Consider the following 23,663-nt stretch of genomic DNA (forward strand, 5'->3'; position numbering starts at 1 on the left):
AGTCTATGCCATTCTAAAATCAGATTAGCATTCATCTTTATTTTTTCAAATTCCTGAAGGATTTTGAATAATTTTTTTAAACCCAGATCAATCATATATACACACATAAATGAGTATTTTCAAACAGTTATCTACCTACAATGTAACTATCTTTTCTGTTTTAAGAAAACATTTATATCCTTTTTAAAAAAATTATTTAAAAAAATACAGATAACTAAAAAAGGGGGGTGGGAACTCAGATTATCCACAATCTCACCAACCTGAGACAATCCTTATTAACATTCAGAGTAAATCCAGATGGTTTTCTATACACAAATATCTGTGTATAAATATGTGTATATAAATACATATATATACACATATATATTTTACAAAAATGGCATTACACTATGCATATATTTTGTAACTCACTTCCCCTACTCCCCTTAGCTACACACAGGTGAATATCTTCCTATGTCAATAGCCCTACATCCTCATCATTAGTCATCCATTGTATGGAGGAGAACTCTCTAATGAGATAATTTGGAAGGAAACCTGGGCAGAAGCATTCCAGGAGAAACCTCACCTGCCTGTTTGATGTTCATCTGATCAGAATTTCCTAAGGCAATTTAATTCTATTGTTTCTCAAAGACTTTCAGTTTCACTGAGGGCCTAACTGCCAGCAAAAATGGCTAACATAGTGGTCAATCATTAACCTACCCCAACAAGAGAGACAGCTCAGAAAGAAAACAAAAATCGCTTTCTTAGCAAGGCATGGCTCAAAATAGTCCTCTAGACTTGTTTTCTTCAGTTTGCTTTCTCTCCTCTTTCCCACACTTCCTTCTCTTTCCCCTACCCACTTGACATGCATGTCTCCTTTTAGATAATTTTAAACTTATGCCCCTGATTCATTTCTTAACAAAAGTAATGACAGGATTTGCTCTCCCAGAGATCTGACCTTAGGTTTGTTCTAACTGCAGCAGTAGCATAGATCCTTCCATCAATTATGAATGTATTCATGTGTGCAGAGGCTATAGTAGGCCAATGGTAACGTTAACCTTATTCTGGAGGCTTACCCTTATAAATAAATAATGAAATGTTTCTGTGAAATGCCTTTAGCAAAGGCAGGAGAAAGCATTACTTCTCAAAAGACTAAACATTTTAAAGATTAAAAACTTTAAAACACCCAAAGTTCCTCAAGAGAATATAAACCATTTATATGAAAAGAAAGAAAAAGAAAGACATGAACTGGAAACTCTATAATGCTCAACTGAGTAGCCAAAGTTCTCTAGATGGCAAGTGTAGAATCTAAGTGAACAATCAGGAATTCCCTGGCGGGCCAGTGGTTAGGACTCGGTGCTCTCGCTGCCAGGCCCCTGGTTGGGGAACTAAGATCCCACAAGCCACTGGCGGGGCCAAAAGAAAAAAAAAAAAAGGGAGTATAAGTGAGCAGTCAGAGAACCTAAAATAGATTCTTGGATATGCAAGGACACATCTCTGTACCTCCAAATATTTTCTTACGTTGTACATGTAAAAGAATAAAATCTCTACACTTAAAAATCTTCATTCCTATCTATTAAGCAAAATATTAGAACATGGCAATAAATAATTTCAATGACAGTGGTATAACCTAGTGGTATGTATGATAGATTTTTATTATTAAACATCTTTTTTTTCTGTTTCAACGAATCCATGTTAGGCTTGTGTATTAAGGTAGATATTCAAGTCTAGGTAGTAATTTAGATAGCTTCATGAAGCACAGTAAGCACTTCCAAATGATCTGTACTGTGTATTCTAGTCCTCTTTCTAGCAAAGTAGAAAATACTTTGTGGTTTTGCCACTAGAGGGCAAATTGCCCTCAAACTCTTTGACCAAAGAGTTTCTCAGTCCAGGCAGCCAAAGTTTTCAGTTTCTCATATAACCTAGAGTCTTAAATCTTACATTGCCAACTCTTAGTCAACCCACAGGCTCAGCAAGCTAAGAAGTTTAAAAGTCAAGATTTAAATGTGCTCTTTTACCATTTTACCAAATGGTCCCCTTTGGGATGATAGATCTCTTCCCTGAGTGCACTGACTTCCAAGCTTCTTATCCTAACCCTTTCTCATCTAGATCTTAAACCACACTGCTCTGCCAATAAGGTAACCTAACCTCACAGCGCTCAACAGCAATCTTAGACCTTAGAGTGGCAAAAAAGGCACTCTCCAATCTGATTGATTTCTGCTTACCTTTCCCATCTCATATCCTACCACTCGCACTGCACCAGTTCAGAATTGGTCACAGTTCCTTAAACATGCCCTTGTTCATGCCCTTGTGTCTTTGCTTGGGCTGCTAGCTGAGATGCTGGCACTGCCCACCACACATTATTGAAGACTCAGCTCAGATATTACCTATGAGAAGCTTTATAGTCTCTGCTGATCCCCTGCTCACCCCTCTTCCTTTCTCTAAGCAATGGATTTCGTTTCTCCCTCCCGTTAGCTCCTCCGTGTGTACAGAGGCATCTTGTACACACCTCTGTTAACAATGCTAATTCTGCTACTGTGATTATGTCTAGCAGAATATGAATGTTCAATCTACTTTGAAATGTAAACTCAGCTGTTTTGTCTTTTCTTCGCTGCATTAGAAGTTGTTAGGAGTTCTAGAAGAAAGATGGAATGCAAACAACTCCCCTCCTCTCCAGGAAGCAGACACCAGGCAATTGTGGTTTTTGAAGACTGAGTTCTCTCTGCCCTTGAGTAAGGAGGTACAAGATTTCTGCTGATAAAAATTTAGACTCCGTTGCTAGTTAAAAGAAGCAATTAGGACTTAAGCATAAAGAAATATTTGGAATCTGGAGAGGCTGAGGTAGACCGGAAAAGGTTCAAAGAGGCCAAACATCATTGCCCAGAGTTAGGAAAATGATCTGAAATACAGCTGCTGCCTGGAGGTGCCCAGTGAGTGAGCTTAGAGAAGAGCCCCATGACGGGCAATGATGAAGTACTCAGGAGTGGTGCTGAATAAACCCTGCACAGCCCTCACCAGTGGACTGTCTAGTTGAGTGGGAGTCCTGCTTCAACTAGAAAAATAATCACAAGATGTGATTCTCAGCCTATGATCAAGTATTTTTGTCTTTTTATTTTTCAGACAAAAACAAACTACTCCTAAAAACTTTCAAAGATCACTTGTCATGGTGATCATTTTGTAATGTATAAGAATATCAAGTCACTATGTTGTACACCTGAAACTAATAATATTGTAAGTCAATTATACTTCAATTAAAAAACACAAAAAACTTTTAACAACCATTAAAAACAAGGAGTGTCTGAGAAATCATCACACCCAAGAGGAATCTTAAGAAGACATAGCAACTAAATAAAAAGTGGTGTTCTGGATGGGATCCTGGAACAGAAGAAGGACATTAAATGAAAACTAAAGAAATGTGATAAAGTGTAGACTTTAGTTAATCACAATGTATCAGGATTGGTTTGGGAATTACATTTATATATATAATATCAAGGTAAAACGTTAATAATAGAGGAAGCTAGTGTGGGGTATATGGAATCTCTCTGTTCTATCTTTCCAATGACTTTGTAAATCTAAAACTGTTCTAAAGACTAAAGTTTATTTTAAAAAGAAGGAATAGGAGGAAGAGGAAGAGAAGAAAAACACAAACTAACCCGTGAGAATGTCTCCTCCAAAACCTTTGGAAAGCTGGACATGCCCAGGGCACCTGGATCCATGAATGCCTTGAGTGCAGGGACTGGTCAGGTCATGCTAATTGATATCCCCAGTGCCTGGTTTTAATAAGTGATCAATGCATAACATAATTATTAAATCAATATTTCTTTCCAATAAGAGAGTAGCAAGAGAGAATGTTTTTCTTGTGATGATAAATAAAACTGCAAAATGTATTGTTTGCTTAAGTTGAAAAAAAAAATTCTGTAGGACTATCCAGTTCAACAGTGTTTGTCCTGACAGAAAGAGTATTGTAAGACTAACTAGGATCTTAGCGCAGAAAATAAAACAAATTCCATTCTTTAAGAATATTGCCATTTTTCTGATGTTAACCTGCAAGAAAACCATACTTTTCATAGTGAGATGTTAAAATTGAGGCAGAAAATACATAAACAGAGATCAGGTACAAAACATCCAAGTAGTTTTAAGTAAAGAACAAAAGTTAAATTTGTTTTTCATATGAAAGGAAGCAAACATGTTACAATTCTCCTAAGTACTAATATTTGAAGTACATAGACTGAAAATAGAATGTGCTCATATATTTTTTATATAAAAATTGTTGTCTAATATGTTTTTTAGTTTAGTGCAGGTGTCTTGGCAAATGATACTTATCAAATAGCATTTTATCCATGAGGGGTATTTCAAAATAATTTGGAATATAGACTTAAAAATTTTTTTTGCATAGCTCATGATGTTTGTCAATATCAATATGGTAAGGTATAGTAGAAATGTACACTTAAAAGAAGAAGGTGTGGAAGAAAAGATGGCCAAAAAATAAAGGTTTCAGATAATGAATTCAAAAGCTTGTCCTCTGCCAGCATTCTGTGCATTGACTGAAGCAACTGGGGGTCTTGCTGATGACTCAGGACCCTGCTAAGCTGTCTTGCTTATCACAAGGGAGGCTATCAAACACACAAATATAAAGCTGTAACCCTCTCTCCTTGGCAAGGAGTAGAAAAGCCTAATAGATTTTTAGTTTGAACAGGCAACTCCTACTCATATTTTATTCTGGACATACTGTGAGAAAGGTAAAAAGGTCATTTTTTTTGTACTTTCAGAATATATTTAAATCAGTGATGTTTTAAAATACACTCACTTCCAGATATATATTAAAATATATTCAAGATAATATATTAATTCCAGATGATGATTAACTACATGAAGTAGATTCTATTTCTCTCCCAAAATAAAATAAGAGGAATGAAGAAGAGGAGAGAATGAAGAAATACATGTGATGGGAGGCAACAGGGTGGAAAGGGCTCTAGGGTGTTTAGAGAGGAAAGAAGATTGGGTGGAGATATCTCTGTGCCAATAACTCTATGGTTCTACTGTGCTTGGGAATTTCACATGCATTTTCTAATTTTCTTAACAATTTCAACAGATGAATTCTTATCCATAGTTTAGACATGAGACATTCCGAGAGTTTAATAACTGGTCCAAGGTCATTCACCCAGTAAGAAGCAGACCCAGGTATCAAACCTAGATCTACTTGATTCTATAGACTATGGAACCTACCATACTATCTCTCAGCATTTTCCTGTCAAAACTTTTCAGGTATGATTTTGGGTTGGAGGTTTTGATAGGTTAATTCCCATGTATCAGAGCTACTGGAGGTCCAAGTCATTGTTGAAGCTAATGGAACTTCATCAATTCTCTCAACTTTTTTTGATATCTGTAATCTTTGCTCTCCTTTGTGGTCTACAAAAAAGATTTCATTACTTCTGCCAAATGCTTTATGCTATACTATAAATCAGGACAATCTTCAATTTATTGCACTGGTACCATTTATGCTACATCTGCACTTACAATGTTTAGAGCAGTGCTCAAAATCTAATATTCTGGTTGTTTTTTATGGCTCAGATAGTGTTTTAATTCTGTACATTTCTTTTGGTTCATTGTTATTGTTTCTAGTTCTCTGTAGACACTTTTCATCTTGTCTTTTAATTTCTTAAAATAGGAATGGTGGTCTGTGTCTGAAAACTCCGTTATCTGGATCCCATGTGGTTGTTTGTCTTGTCCATTTTTCTTTTGGATTTTGGTCACATCCTGTCTCCTTGTTTACCTGGTTATTATTGATCACCAGATGCTGTGTATGATAATCATCAAGAGATTTTGTATGACGCTATATGCCTCCAGAGAGAAGGTGCATATGCTATAGGCAGACAGCTAGGTTAGCGGCACTAATAACCCCTAAACTCCTTAATCTAATCAGCATATGGAGGCCATCTGAAGTTGGGTTTCAGTGAGAATCGGTCTATTTCTAGTTCACTGTTATTCCTGGGTATAGCCCTCCTGGGTCCAAACTGACTGCCTGAGACATTTACCAAGATCTCTAGTCCTTGGCAAACACTACGTCCAATTCTGGGGCCCCTACCTCCATGTGTCTGTGTCCAAAGCTCTCAGTCCTCACCCTCTCAGCCAGAGCTTTCAGAATCAGCAATCACATTTGAGAGAAAAGTGGACCCAAATACCAGGTTCACCTCTATGGACTTCCAATCCTCTCCCAGATCTTGACTTCACAATTCTTCACAGTCTTGCTGGCTTTGCACTGATTTTATACTTTTTTTTTAAATATTTAGTCCAGCTTCTCTAGCTGCTCTCAGTGGAAAGGTTGGTCCAAAACAACCTATGATGTGGTTGCTGGAAGAGAATTCACCCATACAGTATCAATCATTTTAAAATTTATTGTCAGTGTAAAAATACAGTTTCTATTAAAAAATTGAGATATTTGGCTTCTCAAAAAAAAAAAATTACAGCAAACTGACCCTAAGTTCCTGCATGTCAGCTATCTGTTGAATCGGAGTAAGGGCTGTCACCTTGAGATGGGTCAGGCATGATTCTAGTTCACAAGTGTTTCCAACATCCTAGTTTATTGCAACAGCTGCCTTTGTTCATTTCTGCTACTTACCTGGCCCCTCTAGGCATTTCCTTTTGTGACCCCCGGTTCAAGTGACTATTTATAAGTTAGGCAACAGAGACCCAAATAGGCTAAATCGAGTTCTTTTCCCAGAAAATTAGCACTCAGCAGCAACAGAGATTTTGCTTACCCCCACTGATAACCCTCAGAACTAAAGATATTTCTGTCCACATAATACAGTTGAGGTAAATCACACAACTTCATTTTTATAATATATTCCACAATGAGTTTGCATCCATAAACATTTCTCTTTTTTACTTGCTAACTCACAAATTTTGATTATCTAATCATGACCAAGCAATTCTAATCTATATCAATTGCTTAAAGACTTACAGTTTCTTCTTTGAGTCTCATTTCCTTGTTTCCTCAATTGGACTAATTAAATGATCGTGCATGGAATTTTGCAAAAATTAATTTGGGTAATAATGAATATTCAGTTTGGGGGGAAAGATCAACTTTCTCATGCATTCTATCCGTGATTGGCAAATATTCATTCTGTCTCTCACTCAACAAATGTTTGAGCAGACACTCTGTGCAAGGCACTGTCCTAAATGCTAAAGATGCCAAGATGAATAAGACAGAGGCCCTGACCTAGAAAACTCACTGTAGTAGGGAGATAGACATGACAAACAATCCGTACAACACTCAGTGATAAATACTATAATTAAATTATGAGCAAAGAGCTATAGGAGTGAGTGACTATGTATGTCCTGAGGAGTAGGGAAAAAAGGCTTCTCAGAGGAAGTAGCATTTCAACCTATTCCTATATGGATGATTTAGATGCTGGTCAAGCAAAGAAGAGAAAGGAGGGCTTTGTAGTTTCTTGCATAAACCACACTACCCCAAAAGTTCCCTCTGCTTTCCCTGCTTCAAATTCTTTCCTCCGGCAATCCATTCTCTACACTGATCTTTCCAAAGCAAAATTTGATCGTTGGTTCCCCATCCTCGGCATGATTAATTCAGACCCCTCAGTTGGCATCCAAGGTCTTTGTCATCCCAAGCCCCCACCCACACATCCAGTTCCGGTCCCTGCCGTGTCTCCCAGGCAAGGCATGAACACTCAAAAGGCCATGCTACCTCATGCTTCCATGTCTTTTGCATGAGTTTCCTCTTCTCCATGCATGTCTTCTATGCTTCTTTCCCCAGCACTCTAGGAATACCTCTATTAGCATTTATCCACTGTACAATAAAGCCTGGCTATCCTGTCTGGGTTCATCCAAAAGACTAATGGGTCCACAGAGCTCAGCCCAGTGCTTAGCACAAAGTAGTTCTCAATACCTGTTTTGGGTGAATGAACAAACTAAAGAAACATTGTGATGCTTACTGTAGCTACAGGTCAAGGGATAAGGCATAAACTGGAAGGAGATGAGATACATAAGATAGTAACTACGTATGAAGATAACTATATCTCAGAATATTATATACACATTTTCATCTAGATGATACTGCTAAATCTCTGAGATACTGCCCTTTGCTTAAGTCCAGGAGTGTATCACAGTTAATAGGGTTTTCAATGTTTTGACTTAAAAGAGCCCTTGCTAAATTCTGACAATAAAGGGGAATACCAGATGACCTGAGATTTCCATCAGATACATAAATTGCCTGAAGTAAAACATAATGATGGCTGCATCTTTGAAGTTAAGGTTTTTCCAAGACTTACATCTGTGCTATTTCTATTTACTCTTCCTGATTCCAAACCTAAGTCTCTATCCATTAGATCTGAGGTCTTTATAGCTCTAACTCTGGTCCTAATTTTCCTCAAAGGTTGGAGTTCTAGATGCAGTTTGGTATCCTGGATTGGATCCTGGAAAAGAAAAAGAATGTTAGTGGAAACATGGGTTAAATTCAAGTCAAGTCTGTAATTTAGTTAATAGTAATATAACAAGGTTAAGTTCTTAATCATCACAAATGTACCATAGTTATGAAAGACGTTAACATCTGGGGAAACTGAGTAAAAGGTACATGGGAACTCTCTGTTCTATTTTTGCAACTTTTCTGTACATCTAAAATTATTCCAAATGAAAGTTTATTTTTTTAAAAAGTTGGAGTGGGGGCTTCCCTGGTGGCGCAGCGGTTGAGAATCTGCCTGCCAATGCAGGGGACACGGGTTCAAGCCCTAGTCTGGGAAGATCCCACATGCCGCGGAGCAACTGGGCCCGTGAGCCACAATTACTGAGCCTGCGTGTCTGGAGCCTGTGCTCCGCAACAAGAGAGGCCGCGATAGTGAGAGGCCCGCGCACCGCGATGAAGAGTGGCCCCCGCTTGCCGCAACTAGAGAAAGCCCTCGCACAGAAACGAAGACCCAACACAGCCATAAATAAATAAATAAAAATTAAAAAAAAAAAGAATATAAAATTAAAAAAAAAAAAAAAGTTGGAGTGGTAAGAATTATGTTCATATATATCACCTACAGAGAAATCAGATTCACTTAAAGATTGCCTCATGATGTAATACTACCTGATATGACTCAGGCACCCCAAAATGCAGGATATTTATGGCTTCCTTTATAAATATATGTCTGTGCTGCTTTTTGCCTTCCAGACCGATTGGATTTTATATTTGTATTCTAGGGGAAAGGCATATGTATCTTGTTTTTTATGCTTATTGTCTTCACCCAGAACTGATATTCCCAGGATCCCTCATTAAGCTAGAAAAGTCACTGGGAAGTAACCCATAATCCTTTAATAATAACACTAAACAAAGAACAGCAAAAAAAAATTTTTACAGTAGAAATTCTTTGGTGGTGTATTTCTTTTTCTTTTTATTCATTGTTCCAATAATTCATGTCTGTTGTAGAACATTTAGGAAGTAAAGACAGAAAATTATTTTGTTTTTATTGGTATAAAGTAATACTTTATTGTGATAAATAAGGGGAAAAGGAAACATTCAATGTACTGCCATTACATGGCATTTAAGGTGACTGTGGAAACAGAATAAAATGCTAAATTATGTGATGATAAGCAGATGCTTCTAGGTAATGTCAAGTAAACAGTGCACAACTTAACATAGCAGGCAGCATGTTTCACTGGGTTACTCCCATGGTGCGTACCTATACAAATACAATCTGAATAATTGAAAACCAAAACCTTTAAACATCCATTGACTTGAAATACCAGATAATTAGGAAAACTAGCGAATCTACGCTGTAGAGAATGTAAGTTTAATGGTGATGTTATTGAGTCACTCTTCTCCAAGACCACAGGCCAGGAAAGGGGCCTCTTCTCCCCAAAGCCACTAAGAAGAGCATTCTCTCTGAGCATGTGAGGAAATATTATCCTCATAAATGTGATCAGGAAAGCCACAGGCAAAAAGGATCAAATAGAGGAGGGGCTAGTGGGAATGATGTAATCATGAAAAATTGTATTTGATTCCTACAAAGCAACTGGACAAGTGAGGAGATTAGACTCATAACCAGAGTTTCTGGGTAGCTGTCAGAGCTGTTTCCTGCCCACAGTTGAGGAAGTGAAAAAATACAGGTGCCCTCACAGACCACCTGGAAAACACCTGATCTGGGGTAGTCAGAGCTGAAAGGAGGGTAGCAAATAAGAGGTGTTCTAAATGACAGATCTTAGTGTCAAAGGTGCTGGCTGAAGGGACTGCTCAGAAAGCTACGGGCAAAGCACTGTGAGAAACTGAGCCTAGAATGTGTCCCTTAATCAACAGACATTACGTTAGAGCTCATTCATTCATTTCATGTATCTTATTTACAAGGAAATCCAGGAATACATTCATATGATGAGTACAAAAAAAGAAGGAAAAAAATTTTTTTCACTTAGAGATTTTTGAAAAAATCCTTTTACAGTGCATTCTTCCCACTGGAAAGTAGGCTCTTTGGATAGTTTGCATCATTGAAAACACAGAAAAATAAAATTTCTTCTTGGAAGAAATTACTGCATGGTGCCCTAGCAGACTGAATTTGGAAACAGGTGATTATATATATATATATATTTTTTTTTTTTTTTTTACCCAGATTGATATGTTCCTATCTGTATTTTAAATACATCTAATTAAAAAGTCTTCCTTCTTTCCTATGCTTGCTGTGCCAAGGTACAAAGAATTAGCTGGAAGATGAGGCCGATAAAGTAGTTTCCATTGCTATTGGATTTTTCCCTTGCAGGTAAGGTTTCTTCCAGCCTGTACCATATTAAGAGCATTGGACCTGTCTAAGGCACTCCCTGCTCTTTGAAGCTATTTCTTCCCTTCACTTCCCCTTTTCACTGGTCTCTCTTCTCACATTCTTTTCTGCTTCTTCCTCATCTCCCCAACCTCTGAACATTGAAGTGATACAGAACTTGATCCTTGGACCTCCTTCTCTAGCTATCCCTTCTCCCTAGAATGCATTATCCAGTCTTGTGGTTTTACACACCATCCATATGGAGACGATCACTCCCAAATTTATAGTTCGAGCGCAAACATCTCCCCCGAACTCTAGATTCAGATATCCAATTTGGGTCCAATTTGGATCCTTAGTAGGCATTTCAATTTAATATGGGCAGAACTAAACTGTCATTCCCCCAGCCCGACCATCAATAAATGCCAACTCTGTCCTTTCAGTTGTTTAAGACCAAAAACTACAGAAAATTTTGACTCCTCTTTCCCCTAACAACCCACAAGCCATAGTTCCAAAATATATCCAATTACTTCTCACCACGTCTGCTGAGTCAGCCCAGTCAAAGCCTGGATTATTACAGTAACCTCCTGCCTACCCCTGTCCTTGTGTATAGAATGGTGTCAACACAGCAGCCAGTGGCTCTCCCCCTATGTCTCTCAATATTCCATTGACCCTTGCTTAAAATAGCTTGAGGGCATTGCTATTATTCTTGGAGAAGGTAAATCATGGCGGCTTACAACATAACTCTTTTTGAAAACAAGACCCCAAATGAACTAATTAATTAAATATAAGCATAGACTATTGGAGTTGGGCAGAACCCTGTAGATCAAGCAGTTCTAGCCTCTTATTGCATTGACAGATGGGGAAACTAAAGGGGAGAAGATTACATGAGCCTCACCCAGTCAGTGGTAGAGTTAGGACTGCAGCCAGATTAGGCTGCAAGTCTGATCACTTCTCCAAGGCTAATTTTTATTTTTTGTTGTAAATATTTAATGTCTACAACTTGATGAGTTTGGTGATAAGTATATGTCCATGAAACTGTGACTACAATCTATGCCATAAACATATTCATCACCTTCAAAAGTTTCCTCCTGCTTTCTTTACTATTATTATTGTTGTTGTTGTTATTCTTGTGTGTGATAAGAACACTTAAGATCTACCCTCTTAGCAAATTTTTTTAAAATTTTATTTATTTATGTATTTATGTACTTATTTTTGGCTGTGTTGGGTCTTCGTTGCTGCGCGCGGGCTTTCTCCAGTTTCAGTGAGCGGGGGCTACTCTTTGTTGCGGTGTGTGGGCTGCTCACTGCAGTGGCCTCTCGTTGCGGAGCATGGGCTCTAGGCACACGGCTCAGCAGTTGTGGCTCGTGGGCTCAGTAGTTGTGGTGAACAGGCCCAGCTGTTCCGAGGCATGTGGGATCTTCCCGGACCAGGGCTCGAACCCATGTCCCCTGCATTGGCAGGCGGATTCCCAACCACTGCGCCACTGGGGAAGCCCTCTCTTAGCAAATTTTTAAGTATGTAATACAGTATTGTTAACTACAGGCAACACGCTGTCCTCTATCTGTAAATCTCTAGAATTTATTCACCTTGCATAACTGAAACTGTACCTTTCGATTTATCTTCAGATAACATTAATTACAGAAGTTACATAGTTCAGCTTCATAAAAAGATACATTATATGTAACTTCACTCTTAAAGTACTACAGGGGCTTCCTTGGTGGCGCAGTGGTTGAGAATCTGCCTGCCAATGCAGGGGACACGGGCTCGAGCCCTGGTCTGGGAAGATCCCACATGCCGCGGAGCAACTGGGCCCGTGAGCCACAATTACTGAGCCTGCGCGTCTGGAGCCTGTGCTCCGCAACAAGAGAGGCCGCGATAGTGAGAGGCCCGCGCACCGCGATGAAGAGTGGCCCCCACTTGCCGCAACTGGAGAAAGCCCTCGCACAGAAACGAAGACCCAACACAGCCAAAAATAAATTTAAAAATAAATTTAAAAAAAAATAAAAATAAAATACTACAGTTAATACTATGTTTTTCATGACTTTCAATTCTGTTGAATTTTGAGATCTTTTAGGGAGTGAGCTCACGTTGTTCTCACTTAACTCTGAGAAGAGTTTTCATTGTCAGAAAAAGGGCTCCACCCTCCCCTTTGCTGGCTATGATAAACAGCCCTGCCAAAGCTGCGCGGGTGGTTACACTGTATTGGGAGTTCTCCTCCAAAGTGAAACTTGGCTGGGGAAACTCCACTCCTCCTTTCACTCCTAAGAGTCTATATTTGGAAAACCAGTTTACCCTGCTCTGGTTCTTTCTGTGTTTATTTTTTGACAATTTCTTCCCTTAACCATCCCTGGCTTAATTCTAAGCTTAAAAATATAGCATGCACATGAATGATTAGTGATTAGATTTCTGAAAGTGAGTATATATGTATATTTATAGATATTTATATAGTTAGAGATTATTAATCTCTTTGCCTCTGATTGACTTTTTGCTTTTTTAACTTTCTTAATTTACATTTACTCTGTTGATTGCAACTGCTAAATAATTTCACTCAGTCCTGCATTTTGAGGTGCTACCTCTCAGGATCGTGAGAATTAAATGACATACCTATAAGTGAAGCCATTTCATAGTGCCTAGAATATAGTCACAATTCAATAAATGGTAGGTATTATATGCTATCACATCATCATCACCAACATGCCACTTTATTCCCTCCGCAGTTCATTTCCATTCATAGTGTGTCAACTCCTGTGATGTCTGCACAAATAGCACTCAAACAATTATGTCTTGAATTATCTACCTTTTACCTATAGACTTGATGAAATTTCATATATACAGTGTTTGCTTTTTTAAATTTATTATTATACTTACTATTGAGGACACCAGTATTTTTCAAAATGTGGTCCTTAAATCACTGCATTCGAATCACCTGAAGCAGAAAAACTAGGGGTGGTTCCCAGGTATCTGTATTTTAGGCAAGTACACAGAAGATTGTTTTGCACACCAACATTTGGGAACCTGTGTTAGTCTACTTTCAATCCCTACCATTTTATCAGTGCCCTCACTCTGCCAGTGATTTTTAAGATGGTAAAAGAGATTTATCTTACGACATCCTTAAAGTAACCCATATTTGCAGAGTATAATTCGCTAGAACCTATTGATCAGAATAAATATACATACAATAACTATTATACTACTACTATTATTATTATTATAAAAGTTTAAATCTCCAGGGGAAATACAGAAGGACCAAGTACAAAGTGATAGATAATGAATGAATGATAATACAATAGATTCAAGCCTCCTCACGTTTAGGTACCTTAGGTATTTGAAGAGATAAGAGAGTGAATGCATGTACTTCCCTAAATTGTGAACTCCAAGTAATATAGTTATAGGGGAACTGGCTATTTATTTCCCAGCTTTAATTAGAAGACTGAGTTTGACAATGCACTGTTGTATATGTTGCAAATCCTTTTGAGAATTACATAGACTCTACTTCCTAGAAAAAAGTCAATAAAAATGTGGAAGATAACCAGAATTCATCTTTGTGATAGGACAGACGAGTTTTCTTGGATGACTTCCGGAAATCAGAATTGATAATACAAAGCCATACTGTGTATTTCAAAAACATAGCCACTACATGAATATAAATATCTTCCAAGTTGTAGATGAGACTATTGTGCTAGATGGTAATGTACAAGGCATATGCACAAAGCAAATGGCATGCTTTAAAACAAGTGCTGAATCTCTTGCAAGATGAAATATTATTATTATTATTATTTTTAAATTTACTTATTTTTGTTATTTATTTATTTTTGGCTGTGTTGGGTCTTCGTTTCTGTGCGAGGGCTTTCTCTAGTTGTGGCAAGCGGGGGCCACTCTTCATCGCGGTGCGCGGGCTTCTCACTATCGCAGCCTCTCTTGTTGAGGAGCACAGGCTCCAGACGCGCAGGCTCAGTAGTTGTGGCTCACGGGCCTAGTTGCTCCGTGGCATGTGGGATCTTAACAGACCAGGGCTCGAACCCGTGTCCCCTGCATTAGCAGGCAGATTCTCAACCACTGTGCCACCAGGGAATCCCCGAAATATTAGTATTATTGATATAGGCCAAGTACCTTTATCACCAAGGTGCCTGTTTATCTCTTTGTTGCCTGTAGTAAAGTGGTATTAGGCATTTAGAAGTGAAGACCAGTGAAGCATTTTACTAAAACTATAATTGTAAAGCTAATTAGAGATTGCAAATTAAGTGGGAATAGCGTGCACAGTGATGTAAGAATGCCATGGAATCACAGAAATTTACCTTTGGAAGGGACCTAGATAATTTCCAGTCCAACCTCCCACCCAGATCATTATATTCTGCTTTAAGTACATGAATACAGGGGAAATTCTATGTGTTTATCTAGTAAATATTTATATCACGTTCCAGAGACTCTCGTTAAAATAGATAATTGGTTCAAAATACCTTCTCTCATATTTTTTGCCTCCTTGTATTTACTTTCCTAGATGTCAGACCTGGATTCCTGCCCCCAACCTTTGTATTTTCTTTTCTGTGTTGTCACTGAAACATTGGTTCAGAGATATTTATTTGTTCTGTTAGTACCCACAGACTTCCCAATCACTAATCCAAATTCTTCTGCTGGCTACAAAATAGCCTTTATTCAGCGTGTATTCCAACCATGATAGAATTATAAGAATAAAATGGCCTAGAGAAGAAGCCATACTCTTCTAGACATGTGATTTTTACTCATGACAAGGGAACAATAACTAACAGGGAGATCTTCAGCCAATTTCCCTCCTCTGCCATGTACCATCCCACTAGCAAGGTGATGGACTATTGAGAAATGCTCTTTGGAGCTCGCTACCACACTGCAGGCTGCACCTGTCTACTCACCCTGAAAATCTGGAACTGTCTAGATATTTAGTAACGAGAACAGAGATAGAACTGTGACTACTACTTCTTCCCATTTTTGGAAACAATTCTAAACTTTATCAAGGCATAAGACCGATGACGCTTTTTTTAGGTTATCCAAGACCGAAGGAAGGAAGAAGCCCCTTATAACACCTGCCATAAATATCTTAGAACCACCATTTCTGTAAGATGCTAACCACTCTTTTTCATTTCAGCGGGGCAGATATAAAGGCGCCGCAGGAGCCTGATGGCTCAGCGAACATGTTACGGCAGGATGATGGAAGAGCGCTCCACTGTTGTTCTTTCCTGTCCCTTCAGAAATTAAATAATGGATTTCTGACCTCCTGGGTTACAAAAGCATTGTCTCATCAACAACAAGTTAAAACACTTATCATATGCCAATTGAGAAAATGAGGAATCATTTTTATACTAAGGACGTTTGTATTCCAAGATGGATTTTGCCAAAATAAAAAAGTTATAATGTATAATGTTATACATTATTATAACAACCCTTTCTAAACTCTTACTGTTGAATGGGACCTTATACCTACTTAAGTTACATAGTTCTGTGTTTGGTTGTTCAATAAAATGAATGAGCACCTGAATGTCCAAAAAAAACCCTTCCTTTTATAAATGCCTTTTCTATTTACTTATTCCAGATTTACATTTTTATCAATAGAATGGGTGGTTTACCTTTTGCCATTGGAGTACATTATGGTGGTCACTACAGAAGGCTGGTAGTGTAGACCTAGGGGAATAAAAAGGTTTGGGTCAATGTGGGTGAATATAGTGATTAGTTGCTGTGCAGAGGGGACATAAACTTCATTGTCAAAGTTGTTTGTAATTGTATTTAAATTCTGGCTGTAGGATATAATTGAGCAAGAAAATAAAGAGTTGAAAGAAAGGAATGAGAGGTTTTTCTACCCCTATGACCTCTCTTTCCCACCACTTCCCTCACTTGAGACATCTCCAGCAAATTCGTAAGTTTTAGCAGCCTGCCTAAAGCTTTTTGCTAAGTAGACAAGAACCTTCCTGGGATGTCAGCCGACCTGGTGGATCTACCACTACTCTGCTCCAACCCTTCCTCTCTCTCATTTCAACAGGCTAGCCACACTCTGAATACGTGCAATATCTGAAGGTCACCTCTGACCAGCCCTTCACTAGGATGTCATCCTGGAAGATTTTGCCAACGCCCCGAGCAGCCCTGTGAGCACTTACTATATGAATAACTCTTTACTACCTACAAAAAGTAGCAAAAGAGAAGGAAGAACTGGCCTTTCCTCTAAGATGCTTTCGACAGTTGAAAATCTAAAACACACAATCCTGGGAATTCTCTGGCAGTCCAGTGGTTAGGACTTGGGGCTTTCACTGCCAGGGCCCCGGGTTCGGTCCCTGGTTGGGGAACTAAGATCCCACAAGCCATGCGGCGAGGCAAAAAATAAAATAAATAAAAAAATAAAATAAAACACACAATCCTGACATAGTTTAAGGAGAATTGCATAGTAGCATGCCAACAAAGGCAAGCTGTCGTGTACTATTGATGTGATAAGAGGACATAGCAAAAAATTGGAAATAATAAAATATCTATAATAGTTTGTTAAATAAGTCATGGCATGTCCATATAATAGAACACTATGCAACCATAAAAATTATGACAAAGACAAGTAACTATTGACATGGAAATATATCCATGCCATATGAAGTGAAAAATTAGATTTCCAAGAAGTATGCATTGCACACTAAAATCTCTGTTCAAGAAATAATATTTATATTCATGGGAAATATGCACAATAAAATATAAACAGTGGTTATTTTCTAGGTGTGGGTTTGTGCATGACCTTTATTATTCATCTTTATGTTTTTCTTTATGTTTGGAATTTCTTTGCAATTTGTATATATATTATAAAATGGAAAATGAATAAAGTTACTCTAAAAAAGTTATAGTGAGGGAATGAATGACAGATGGCTTCCCAGATGAAGAAATCATGTTGCACTAAGACCTACAGTGGTTTTTGAAAGAGTTGGTGGCTGTGGATTGGAAGAAAGAAGAGTGGAAAATTGTTTAGATGGGAAGACCATCATGAGATGAGGAAGAAAAGTACTAGCTGACTGTAAGGAAATGAAAGTTGAGTGTTTGGACTGAAGCAGAGAGGACAAGGGACACCCTTGGAGCTTCACTCCTCCAAGCTTCTGCACTTGCTCTTCCCACTACCTGCAAAGCCTTCTTCCGCTGACGAAGTCATTTTTCAAGCTTGAGTAACTTGAGTAACTCTTGATCCAGCTTGAGTAACTCTTCCTCTTTGAAGTTTCCTTTTTGACTCAGGCTTTGGTTTTTGCTCCCACTGTGCCCCATCCATGCCTGTACTATTGCACAGAATGCACTGTATTGCACTGATTAATTTTTAATTTGTTTAAACCATTTCCATTAAATAGCAAGCTCCATGAGGTACGTAAGGGGCTTATTTTTCTTGAACACAGCCTTGTCATACAATAGCTGTACAAGACATATGTGTGCAGGATTGACTTGAATTGAACTGAATTGAATTGAAACAGTTTTGGAGAAGGATGAGTTAACAGAGAGTCTTAAAAGTAAGGCTGAAGAGTTGGGTGTGATATAATTCTAATATAGAGGTTTTAAGCCTATATCTCTTTGGTACATGAGGATGCTTCTAGCAGATGGATAAAAAGAAAGCATTACTGTTCTTCCAACCATGTTCACCAGAAGTTAGAGTTGGCAGTTCTGGGAAGTCTGTTGATGGACAATGGCCATTTAATAATCCACCAAAGGGCAGAATCATTTTATGTAGTACAGGTTGTAGATTCCTGATAAAGACAGAACAATGGGTGGATGACCAATGTTAAAGTATTTTCAACAAGTTTCTTTCATCTCATATAACTCCAGTCTTATGCCCAGAAGCCTCAATGACAATATATGTAGCACTTTTACAATGTTGTCACAGTAATTGTCTTATTTTTCCTGATATGTGTTTTACTCATTTTTTAGATCATAATGCAAAGAGAATTATACCTTAATGTTGACCTAATGAACAAGATGTTTTTAAAATGGTAGATATGGTTCAATCAGACCAAGTATTATCTAGTGCTTTATCTAATTTTTAGATTACTTGGTCAAACAGTTGTCTTAAGAAAAAATATTTCAGATTCTTTATCCTCCACTATGCCACCCTTGATATCTGATCATCCTGGCCTGCCTTTAACAAGAATCCAGGAAGCCAGAGAGCAGCGAGAGTCTGGTGCCTTGCTGTGATATAGAAACTGTCTCGGTCCTGGAACCAAGATGGCAGAGTAGAAGGACGTGCTCTCACTCCCTCTTGCGAGAACACCAGAATCACAACTAGCTGCTGGACAATCATCGACAGGAAGACACTGGAACTCACCAAAAAAGACACCCCACATCCAAAGACAAAGGAGAAGCCACAATGAGATGGTAGGAGGGGCACAATCACAGTAAAATCAAATCCCATAACTGCTGGGTGGGTGACTCACAGACTGGAGAACACTTATACCACAGAAGTCCACCCACTGGAGTGAAGGTTCTGAGCCCCATGTCAGGTTCCCAACCTGGGGGTCCAGCAACAGGAGGAGGAATTCCTAGAGAATCAGACTTTGAAGGCAAGTGGGATTTGATTGCAGGACTTCGACAGGACTGGGGGAAACAGAGACTCCACTCTTGGAGGGCACACACAAAGTAGTGTGCGCATCAGGACCCAGGGGAAGGAGCAGTGACCCCAGGGGAGACTGAACCAGACCTACCTGCTAGTGTTGGAGGGTCTCCTGCAGAGGCGGGCGGTGGCTGTGGCTCACCATAGGGACAAGGACACTGGCAGCAGAAGTTCTGGGAAGTACTCCTCTGGCCCTCCCAGAGTCTGCCATTAGCCCCACCAAAGAGCCCAGGTAGGCTCCAGTATTGGGTTGCCTCAGGCCAAACAACCAACAGGGAGGGAACCCAGCTCCACCCATCAACAGTCAAGAGGATTAAAGTTTTACTGAGTTCTGCCCACCAGAGCAACACCCAGCTCTACCCACCACCAGTCCCTCCCATCAGGAAACTTGCATAAGCCTCTTAGATAGCCTCATCCACCAGAGGGCAGACAGCAGAAGCAAGAAGAACTACAATCCTGCAGCCTGTGGAACAAAAACCACATTCACAGAAAGACAGACAAGATGAAAAGGCAGAGGGCTATATACCACATGAAGGAACAAGATAAAACCCCAGAAAAACAACTAAATGAAGTGGAGATAGGCAACCTTCCACAAAAAGAATTCAGAATAATGATAGTGAAGATGATCCAGGACCTCAGAAAAAGAATGGAGGCAAAGATCGAGAAAATGCAAGAAATGTTTAACAAGGACCTAGAAGAATTAAAGAACAAACAAACAGAGATGAACAATACAATAACTGAAATGAAAACTACACTAGAAGGAATCAATAGCAGAATAACTGAGGCAGAAGAACAGATAAGTGACCTGGAAGATAGAATGGTGGAATTCACTGCTGAGGAACAGAACAAAGAAAAAAGAATGAAAAGAAATGAAGACAGCCTAAGAGACCTCTGGGACAACATTAAATGCAACAACATTCGTATTATAGGGGTCCCAGAAGGAGAAGAGAGAGAGAAAGGACCCAAGAAAATATCTGAAGACATTATAGTCGAAAACTTCCCTCACATGGGAAAGGAAATAGCCACCCAAGTCCAGGAAGCGCAGAGAGTCCCATACAGGATAAACCCAAGGAGAAGCACGCCAAGACACATAGCAATCGAACTGACAAAAATTAAAGACAAAGAAAAATTATTGAAAGCAGCAAGGGAAAAACAACAAATAACATACAAGGGAACTCCCATAAGGTTAACAGCTGATTTCTCAGCAGAAACTTTACAAGCCAGAAGGGAGTGGCATGATATACTTAAAGTGATGAAAGGGAAGAACCTACAACCAAGACCACTCTATCCGGCAAGAATCTCATTCAGATTCAATGGAGAAATCAAAAGCTTTACAGACAAGCAAAAGCTAAGAGAATTCAGCACCACCAAACCAGCTCTACAACAAATGCTAAAGGAACTTCTCTAAGTGGGAAACACAAGAGAAGAAAAGGACCTACAAAAATAAACCCAAAACAATTAAGAAAATGGTCATAGGAACATACATATCAATAATTACCTTAAACGTGAATGGATTAAATGCTCCAACCAAAGGACACAGGCTTGTTGAATGGATACAAAAACAAGACCCATATATATGCTGTCTACAAGAGACCCACTTCAGACCTAGGAACACATACAGACTGAAAGTGAGGGGATGGAAAAAGATATTCCATGCAAAAGGAAATCAAAAGAAAGCTGGAGTAGCAATACTCATATCAGATAAAATAGACTTTAAAATAAAGAAAGTTACAAGAGACAAGGAAGGACACTACATAATGATCAAGGGATCAATCCAAGAAGATATAACAATTATAAATATATATGCACCCAACATAGGAGCACCTCAATACATAAGGCAACTGCTAACAGCTATAAAAGAGGAAATCGACAGTAACACAATAATAGTGGGGGACTTTAACACCTCACTTACACCAATGGACAGGTCATTCAAAATGAAAATAAATAAGGAAACAGAAGCTTTAAATGATACAACAGACCAGACAGATTTAACTGATATTTATAGGACATTCCATCCAAAAACAGCAGATTACACTTTCTTCTCAAGTGTGCATAGAACATTCTCCAGGATAGATCACATCCTGGGTCACAAATCAAGCCACAGTAAATTTAAGAAAATTGAAATCATATCAAGCATCTTTTTCTGACCACAATGCTATGAGGTTAGAAATGAATTACAGGGAAAAAAATGTAAAAAAGACACACACATGGAGGCTAAACAATACGTTACTAAATAACCAAGAGATCACTGAAGAAATCAAAGAGGAAATCAAAAAATACCTAGAGACAAATGACAATGAAAACACGATGATCCAAAACCTATGGGATGCAGCAAAAGTGGTTCTAAGAGAGAAGTTTATAGCAATACAAGCCTACATCAAGAAACAAGAAAAATCTCAAATAAACAATCTAACATTACACCTAAAGGAACTAGAGAAAGAAGAACAAACAAAACCCAAAGTTAGCAGAAGGAAAGAAATCATAAAGATCAGAGTAGAAATAAATGAAATAGAAACAAAGAAAACAATAGCAAAGATCAATAAAACTAAAAGCTGGTTCTTTGAGAAGATAAACAAAATTGTTAAACCATTAGACAGACTCATCAAGAAAAAGAGGGAGAGGACTCATATTAATAAAATCAGAAATGAAAAAGGAGAAGTTACAACAGACACCGCAGGAATACAAAGCATCCTAAGAGACTACTACAAGCAACTATGCCAATAAAATGGACAACCTGGAAGAAATGGACAAATTCTTAGAAAGGTATAACCTTCTAAGACTGAACCAGGAAGAAATAGAAAATATGAACAGACCAATCACAAGTAATGAAATTGAAACTGTGATTAAAAATCTTCCAGCAAACAAAAGTCCAGGACCAGATGGCTTCACAGGTGAATTCTATCAAACATTTAGAGAAGAGCTAACACCCATCCTTCTCAAACTCTTCCAAAAAACAGCAGAGGAAGGAACACTCCCAAACTCATTCTATGAGGCCACCATCACCCTGATACCAAAACCAGACAAAGATTTCACAGAAAAAGAAAACTACAGGCCAATATCACTGATGAACATAGATGCAAAAATCCTCAACAAAATACTAGCAAACAGAATTCAACAACACATTAAAAGGATCATACACCATGATCAAGTGGGACTCATACCAGGGATGCAAGGATTCTTCAATATACGCAAATCAATCAATGTGATACACCATATTAACAAATTGAAGAAGAAAAACCATATGATCATCTCAATAGATGCAGAAAAAGCTTTTGACAAAATTCAACACCCATTTATGATAAAAACTCTCCAGAAAGTGGGCATAGAGGGAACCTACCTCAACATAATAAAGGCCATATATGACAAACCCACAGCAAACATCATTCTCAATGGTGAAAAACTGAAAGCATTTCCTCTAAGATCGGGAACAAGACAAGGATGTCCACTCTCACCACTATTATTCAACATAGTTTTGGAAGTCCTAGCCATGGCAATCAGAGAAGAAAAAGAAATAAAAGGAATACAAATTGGAAAAGAAGAAGTAAAACTGTCACTGTTTGCAGATGACATGATACTATACATAGAGAATCCTAAAGATGCCACCAGAAAACTACTAGAGCTCATCAATGAATTTGGTAAAGTTGCAGGATACAAAATAAATGCACAGAAATCTCCTGCATTCCTATACACTAATGATGAAAAATCTGAAAGAGAAATTAAGAGAACACTCCCATTTACCACTGCAACAAAAATAATAAAATACCTAGGAATAAACCTATCTAGGGAGACAAAAGACCTGTATGCAGAAAACTGTAAGACACTGATGAAAGAAATTAAAGATGATACCAACAGATGGAGAGATATACCATGTTCTTGTATTGGAAGAATCAATATTGTGAAAATGACTATACCGCCCAAAGCAATCTACAGATTCAATGCAATCCCTATGAAATTACGAATGGCATTTTTTACAGAACTAGAACAAAAAATCTTAAAATTTGTATGGAGGCACAAAAGACCCCGAATAGCCAAAGCAGTCTTGAGGGAAAGAAACGGAGCTGGAGGAATCAGACTCCCTGACTTCAGACTATACTACAAAGCTACAGTAATCAAGATAATATTTTACTGGCACATGGGGCTTCCCTGATGGCGCAGTGGTTGAGAATCTGCCTGCCAATGCAGGGGACACGGGTTCGAGCCCTGGTCTGGGAAGATCCCACATGCCGCGGAGCAACTAGGCCCGTGAGCCACAATTACTGAGCCTGCGCGTCTGGAGCCTGTGCGTCTGGAGCCTGTGCTCCGCAATAAGAGAGGCCGCGATAGTGAGAGGCCCGCGCACCGCGATGAAGAGTGGG

At 38.6% G+C, this 23,663-nt stretch overlaps 1 long non-coding RNA gene across 1 annotated transcript; it reads right to left on the reverse strand.

The window, feature by feature from the left end:
• Nucleotides 1-6,391: 6,391 nt before the first annotated feature.
• Nucleotides 6,392-18,443, reverse strand: LOC118903085. Its single transcript, XR_005021711.1, has 3 exons — nt 18,324-18,443; nt 16,319-16,373; nt 6,392-8,411 (listed from the first exon to the last, which is right to left on the reverse strand). It is a non-coding gene; the product is annotated as an uncharacterized LOC118903085 (long non-coding RNA).
• Nucleotides 18,444-23,663: the final 5,220 nt, after the last annotated feature.

Source organism: Balaenoptera musculus, chromosome 11, assembly GCF_009873245.2.
Source record: "Balaenoptera musculus isolate JJ_BM4_2016_0621 chromosome 11, mBalMus1.pri.v3, whole genome shotgun sequence".
NCBI lineage: Eukaryota > Metazoa > Chordata > Mammalia > Artiodactyla > Balaenopteridae > Balaenoptera > Balaenoptera musculus.